The following is a 7,855-nucleotide window of genomic DNA, read 5'->3' on the forward strand; positions in this document are numbered from 1 at the left end:
CTACCATGCCGAGCACGGTTCGATTCCCTCGGTCGTCGTTACCCAAGGTCGCCCGTCAACTCCATTGCCTAGTACTAATTATAGTACTACACCAGGATGATCGCAGAATGGAGCTCCATTTCTACTATATCAGGCAATGCATAGGTACGGAGGGATTATCCTTTTACTCTGCATATATAACTTATCTAAAGTCCAAATCCTTTCTTAAGAAATATTAACATCTAAACAGTAAAGATGTATCGCTTGAAAATTTATTTCATGATGCAGGTTATGATATTGTTTCGAATCCTGGATTTTAAATTCCAGAAAACCGAAACAGACCTAAAATTCGTGAAACTGTGCATGGTCTCGTGATATGGCACAAACATGTATCATAATTGCTTTCAATTTGAGACAAGTTGCTTACGAAAAGTTGCACAAACGAAGAGCCAGAGTATTTTGGAACAAAGACGTGTCACGTTAACGCGAACGGTTTCACTACTCAAACCATGGGCGTTTGACCTACGTGCCGCCACGAGTCCCGATTCTCATCGGCAGGTGTCGTCCGAGTAAGCGTGTGAGTCGACAGGAGGCATGCGAGCAGACTACTGCGTCGGCTGACCGGGAGGCGTGCGACCAGGCCGCTGCGTAGGCTCACTGGGAGGCAAGCCCTTTGACCAGGCTCCGCCGCACACCTTCCTCCCAATTGCCCCCACTTTTAATGGCGCCGACGCCGCAGTTTAAATCACCGCCGCACTCCCCGGTCTCACTACAATCTTCTCTCTTCCTCTCCGATTCTCCTGCCGTCTACCTCCAACCAGCTTGATCTCACTGTACGCCATGCCGCATCACGATGGGATGCTCTTAGTCTTCTAGTTTGCGGAGGAAGACACTCAGTCGGAGTCTCAAGAACATAATGCACTTTGGGACGAGCTTGAACTGGCCTTGCGGGAAGATGTCGCACCTGTCCCCGCACCCATTCCAGCTCCCGTCGCCCCCACTGTGCCAACACCCATCCCCGTGGCATTGATGGGCGGGGAGCCGCACATTGTCGTTGAGCTTGAAGCCACAGGGTTCCACGAGGTCCCCGCTGACTTTCACGCGCCCGTGCACCTGCCAGCGCATGCGCCTGCGTGTGCTATGATGTGCGCGCCCGTGCCCGTGCTTGTGCATACGAATGTCTCCGATGCGCCATTGCCAGCGCATGTCCTCACGCCAGTGCCAGTGCCCCCATCAGCGGCATGGATCACCAGCGTCGACCGCTTCCTTGTACCAATGTCAGTCGCCACCTCCCGCCAGTTGACTGGATCCTGGAGACCTAAGTTCAGAACATTCTGGCCTTCCTTGAAGCTAGGGCCAACATACAGGAGTATGCCAACAACGGTGCAAGATGCTGTTGTCGCCGCTGGTCAGTGGCCCAACGTCACACAAAGCATGGCAAAGGAGCCGCCTCCGTCGGCACCGCGTTATCTAAATTTGCCATGAAAAACGTCGGATTGCCATGCTTAAAATCAAATGTTTGGGATATCATTTCCGTTTATTTTTGTTCGATCGTGGTATGAATGTAAAAGTCACAGTCAGACTGAATGAAATTTATGGTTTGATCGATTGAATGTTTTGCTAGAGCCGTATCAAATTAACTATAAAAATCCATAAATATAAAAAGTTATACACACGCTTAATTATTAGTAGACAAATAGTACTACTACTAGCCTAACTTGTCTGTCACGGTCACTTTTGTTCCTAAACTTATTACATATAGTACTACTAGTACGTGAAACTGATGCCGTAACTTGTGAACGAGTCCAGATACGGTCAACGGCAACACCACCCGCACGTTCTTCGAATTTGACCGTGCGTCTAAACGTAGAAGGGGAGGAGAGAGAGCAGACATGGGACCCACCAGTAAGCGAAGGGGAATAGTACGTGCTGATGAGCCGGTCCCACTAATCTACTAAAACTAATATAAAAACATGTTATCCATTAAATAGGCTGTGGTAATATAAAAACAGTATATCAACGAAGGGGAGTACAACAAACGTTGCTACTATGTTGCCTATTGACGTGCGTCTGGAAGGCCCTAGTCGCATGTTCGATCCTCGTCCTTTTTCATTTTTAATTTATATATGGGTCCATATTTGTTCCATGACAGGTGGGGCCCCAGGTGTGTAGTTTGTAGCACTTTAATTTCTGGTCGAAATTTGTTCCATTACAGGTGGACTACCGGTGTGTAGTTTGTAGCTTATTTGTAATTATTAAAGAGAACACCAAAGTTTTTTGCAAAAATACCATGATGCGACATGGAAGGTGACAAAGGGCGTGCGAGAGAGTGGTGACCGAGCCAGAGGGAAATCAATTGGGGGAGGGGCGGGGGTTGCAACAGTGTTTGGAGTAGTTGTGGTCCAAATGCTACAAAAAAATATAATCTAAACCCACTGGAATAAATGCCTTCACAAATAAATCCAAGGGTGGAGTCCCCCTCGCAATATAAATAGCTCCGGCTCTTCGAGGGATGGAGAGGTAGCTTCAATGTGTGGAAGAGACGGCGTGAGAAAGTGAGGTCAATCGAGACATAGATAGATAGAGAGACAAAGTGAGTGTGGCCCGACATTTGTTAAAAAGATATATATGATCTGGAGAGATATTGTCTGGTTGAGCTTTTGTGAAGGGTGATGGCTGTAAGAGAGAGCTTAAGAGATGATCCAGTCATAGACAGGTAGATATATCATTTGTGTGTGGGAGGAAGCAAGGTCGATCGATAAATGGATAGAGAGAGAGAGAGAGAGAGATTTAGCGAGTGTAGGTCGTCATGCGGTCGAAAGAGTGAGACGGGTTGGAGAGAGTGACCTAGATAGACAATGTGCATGAGAGAGTATCACTACTCTTATAAAAAACAGAGTTGGTGATGATGGTGTGCCTGCCATCCTGCAATATAGGTCGTTCGATCTATATCTAATGGATGGGAAGGAAACTATGACAATGTTGCAAAAAGATACCCGCATCCCTCTCCACATTTGCAGATAAGGCCTTTCCTCGCTCATCCTTATCTCCCATAAGATAAACTATTCATATAAATGCATCTTGATGTTCTGTGCAACGCACGGGCATCTTGCTAGTACAATATGGATATGTCGAATTGGGACCAAACATGGAGATATACCGTTTGTGTATGAGAAAGAGCGAGGTCAATTGAGACATACATAAAGAGAGAGATTGAGCGAGCATGGGCCGCCATGAGGTCGAAAGAGTGGGACAACTTGGAGAGACTAACCTAGATAGATAATCTACGCGAGTATAGAGGGTGTCGATCGAGGCCCGGACAGGGAGATATATTGTTTGTGTGTGAGAGAAAGCGAGGTTAATCGAGACTTAGATAGATAGAGAGAGAGATTGAGCGAGTGTGGGCCGTCGTGCGGAAGAAAGAGTGAGATGGTCTCGAAAGAGTGACCTAGATAGACAATGTGCATGCGTGCGCACGAGAGGGAGGGGTCCATATAGGCAATGAATGTATCTAGCGAGAGAGAGAGAGAGAGAGAGAGAGAGGTCATCATGGAGTGCAATGGCGGGTGTGTGAGAGAGATACATTTGTTGACAGAGTGGAAAAAGGGGGTTGTGTATTTGAGAGAGTTAGAGATCGAAACATGGAGAGAAAGAATGAGCGTGTGTCGGAAACCAATAGCTTTGTAAGGTGGTTAGGATAGGAAGATTGATCGATAGAGGAAGTATGTAGCATGTGTGACGGGGGGGCTAAAAACAACATTTGAATGTAGATTGTACTAGACTTAATATTGACGTTTCGATTTTAGTGTACATTGTAAGATTTGAATTGAGGACCATGCATATGGCTTTCGTGATTATTTCGAATTCGTGACATACTAGGTTTGCAAAAGTCGATATTGACTCGATTGTTGTGGTATTTCGTATGTGTGTGGTCATATGCTTGAATCCATCCAAAGTTTTCTCACTAGCATAGTGTTCATCTTATACATATGAATTTGAATTAAGAAAGTAGCATGGATACCGTAAAATGCTAAATCCATGTTAGAATTGGAGATCGCTATGTGACAAACACAGTCTAATTCAAAGAACACTTCATTAATTAATTTATAATATCTCGTTTCCAAGGACTAATTATTTGCAAGGAAAACACGGGCATGGTAATACATACATATTCGTTTGCCAATGAAAGAAGATTCATTTGCATTCTCAATGTAGGTGCACCAGGCAGACCAGGATCATGTCGTGGTGGTCGCATGTGTCGAATGGACACTAGTACCCACCCCTCCCTTCCCCCACCCCCACCCCGCCCCCCAAAAAAGAAGGACGGCAAAAAAAGTCCGCGCTTCCATGTTTCGGATTGAAATATCTGGCGGCCCCAATACCAGCCCTGCAAAATCTTCCTTCTCCCCCGTCCCCTCCGCACCCAGAGCGCTGAAATCCCTAATTCACTGCCAACCCAAGCAAAATTCGAATCACCCCTCGTCTCGTCTATTTCCCCAGCTCTATGTCGGACGATAACAACGAAGACGATGGTCGCGCTTCACCAGCGCAATGGAGCTGCCTCATCTACGCCCTCGTCCATCACACCGGGTGGTCCACCGACAACATCGGCCGCCGCAGCCGACGTGCCTCACAGACATCGACTTCCACTACATCAGGTGCGCTTCACCGATGCCATCACCCACCTCACCGGTGCTACTTCACCGAGCACATCGTTGACCTCCACCCCCCGAGGCCTTTGGTGCTTCACCGCATCGTAGCGCTCTGCTACCGCTCAAGATCTACATCCGTACGCGGCCAGCCAATGCCAGCACATCACCCTAAATGGCTCTGAAGTGACCCGCACTCTAGGCGAGCATGCCCAAATGCCGGCCCGAACTAGATGTCCACATATCACCCCCATGTGCATTGTTCCGACGATGTTTGGATATCCTTTTACTGCTCTCTTATTTTATAGGCCTATGCAACTCTGACTTTAACTCTTACTTCTTCTGGAGATATCATCTGAAACAAGCAAAACCATTTTTTAGCGAAGCATGACGGTGCTACGGGATCTGGTACACATATTGCATGCCGGTATAACCTTGTAAGTACCTGTCCTCCGGTACAACAACAATGTTGATTCCTCTCATTTGATCAACCATTCGTCGTGCCAAAAATGCAGAGGGGGTGCAAGGAGCACAGGGCCTACACATCCAAGCAAGTGGTAACATGGACCCGTACATGGAACATCCCAAGTGCAAGCAGAGCTGCAGTGAGCCTATACAACGAGCTAGCGTAAGTCCCTGCATTTCATTTAATTTGTACTGCCCTGCTTGTATGATTTGTGTGCAGTGGAGGATCCATGAATTCAAGTTACCAGGAGCAAAAATTTAACTTAAAAAATACGAAGACACTTGCACTCCGGAAATCAACATAACTTGAAAAATGTGAAGCTGCATGCACTTTGAAACCATCTAATGATCCAAAGTAGTTCCAAATTATCTTTTCTTTTCCCTAATAATAAAGCACGGGCTAAGTCTGTCTGATTCACCGTCGTGATGTTTTTACGAAAAGGTGCCTGTATTTTTTATATTCAACCCGCAGTCCTCATTGTAAGTCAGCATGAATCGGTATCGACGAGAAAAAAGAAAAAAAAGATAGCCCAGCCACCCGCACGACCATGCCCCCTCGATCCAATCTCGACGAGTGAGCATCCGGTGCTATCGAGGCTTAAATGCTACCGTGATACGGGCATCTAGGCCGTCGGATTCTTAGATCAGACGGCATCCGGAAGTTGTTGGATCTGCTGGACCTATGCGCAATTTTTTGACTCCTCGTAGGATTTTTTTGCAAATGTTGCAAAGTTATTAAGAGCCGTCAGATCTGAGAATCCAATGGCCCAGGAGCTTGTATATGGTAGCACCTAAAGCTTAAAGCTTAGTAGCACTAGATATTTTCCCGCCGCGCGCGGCCCGCCCCCGCTGCCGCCACCTCCTGCCCTGCACCGCGCCGCCCGCCCCCACCCTCCCGCCGCAGCTGTCCGAGGTAGACTGGATCCGCGGCGAGAGGCAGGTTCTGGCAGCGGAGGGTCGATCGATGGGGCGACCTGCGGGTGAGCGGCGGCGGCGGGGCTGAATCTAGTCGATGGGGTCTACCTGGCGGATGAGTTTGGCAGCCCGGCAGCAGTAGCGCTCCGTCCACACCCCGCGCTGGACCGGCAGCAGCGTCGCTCCCTCCATCCTCACCCCGTGCTGGACCGGCAGCAGCAGAACGGATGAATTCTACCTCCTGCTCAGCCACGAAGGGCTCCACCCCAGGCCACAAATCGTCCCCATCGAGAGTATGTTCTAATATGTGTGCTCAAGTTTGTCTTCTTGATTTCCCCCTGAAATCAGAACGCAAGTGGTAATAGTAGTTAGTACTAATTTCTAGGGTTGCAGTGATTCATCGTTCTAGCAGGCCCTTGTTTTCAGCTCAATATAATGGTCAGTTTATGAATGGAATTGATTTTCATATTAATTGTTCTGTGTCTCCGACTCTCGAGATACTTTTTTAGTTTCAATGACGCCAACAAACTGAGCATGGAAAGAAGTACTCATCTTAATTGTGGATGTCTGACTCTCGTACCATTCTGAATTTGTACACCAGCAGTTGATATGGGTGTTGAAAAATGATCAATTAACACCTTCATTTTTGGGGATTGTTTATGGAACAGTATGGACGGCGGCGAAGCTGCAACTCGGGTGGCGCCATGGCTCCCTGTGCAGAGAAAACGAGACGAGGGGGAGATCAGGGAGGAGCAGCAGGAGGAGTGAAGGAAAAAGAAGGCGGTGGAGAAGGCCTTGCTCGCCGGAGAGCTCAACTTGCATTGACGAACTCCAAGGCGCATGTTCTGGCAACAGAGGGCTGGATCCGGTCGACGGGAAGACCTGTAGGCGAGCGGCAGCGACGGTTTGGGACGGTCGCGAAGCTGCAACTCGGGCAGCGCCATGGCTCCCTAAGCAGAGAAAACGAGACGAGGGGGAGGTCAGGGAGGAGCAGCAGGACGAGTGAAGGAAAAGAAGGCGGTGGAGAAGGCGAGGAACTCCGAGGCGGCGGCGCCCGCTGTAGCAGGAGGTGGGTCGGGTGCACCGACATGATAGCTGTGCTTGGTGGGAACTGATTGCGGGCATGGGAACCGTGGATCGACCCCCACGTACACAGGTGCTATACATTTTTTCGTATGCCTCTTCTAGATTTCGTTTTGAGCTGATGGGTGCGAGATGTGGCATCATGTCTCGGCTCTACAAAATCCATGGCTGAAGTGCGTGTCCCAGGGTCACAGTCTCCATTATTTCTTCAGTTCCTCGCTTCCCGCTTGTTTCAAGAACAAAAACATTCAGTGAGGAAGACCAGTAACAAATTTGGATGTTGTATGCACCTTCATCTTGCAGTCCAATTACTTGGACTGTTTGCGACAAATTCGTTTGTTTTTAACTGTACTACAGTTATATAGCAGGATAAGGATACATGCTTGTACTGCCTCTATCACAAATTGCACATGAGTTGATTCATACAGCTAGCAATCAATCGCTCTGAAGGTATTGCTCTTTTATTTTACTTCACTAATTCATAAGAATTATTTTTCTCTTGCCAGCTTGAGCTTCAGCAGCGTCTTGCCTTGTATTATGTTGGTGTGGACATGCTGGAGGTTGTATGGACAAACAATTGTGTCCATTATTGGTTTGAAATTTGTTGATTGATTCACTTTTCTTCTCCAAAATTGTCCGATAAGCACACAGTTTATAGAACTAAACACGTTGAACTCCTTTGACCTTTCCTAATACGAACTCCCATCTCAACACCTAGCCTACAAAATATGCTAGCCTACTCCCTCTGTCTCTCTGTTCTTGGA

At 47.7% G+C, this 7,855-nt stretch overlaps 1 long non-coding RNA gene across 1 annotated transcript; it reads left to right on the plus strand.

Annotated features, from left to right (window-relative positions):
- Positions 1-5,901: 5,901 nt before the first annotated feature.
- LOC119308620 lies at positions 5,902-7,486 on the plus strand. The gene is made up of 2 exons (XR_005150211.1): positions 5,902-6,301; positions 6,677-7,486. It is a non-coding gene; the product is annotated as an uncharacterized LOC119308620 (long non-coding RNA).
- Positions 7,487-7,855: the final 369 nt, after the last annotated feature.

This window comes from Triticum dicoccoides, chromosome 5B (genome assembly GCF_002162155.2).
Source record: "Triticum dicoccoides isolate Atlit2015 ecotype Zavitan chromosome 5B, WEW_v2.0, whole genome shotgun sequence".
Lineage (NCBI taxonomy): Eukaryota > Viridiplantae > Streptophyta > Magnoliopsida > Poales > Poaceae > Triticum > Triticum dicoccoides.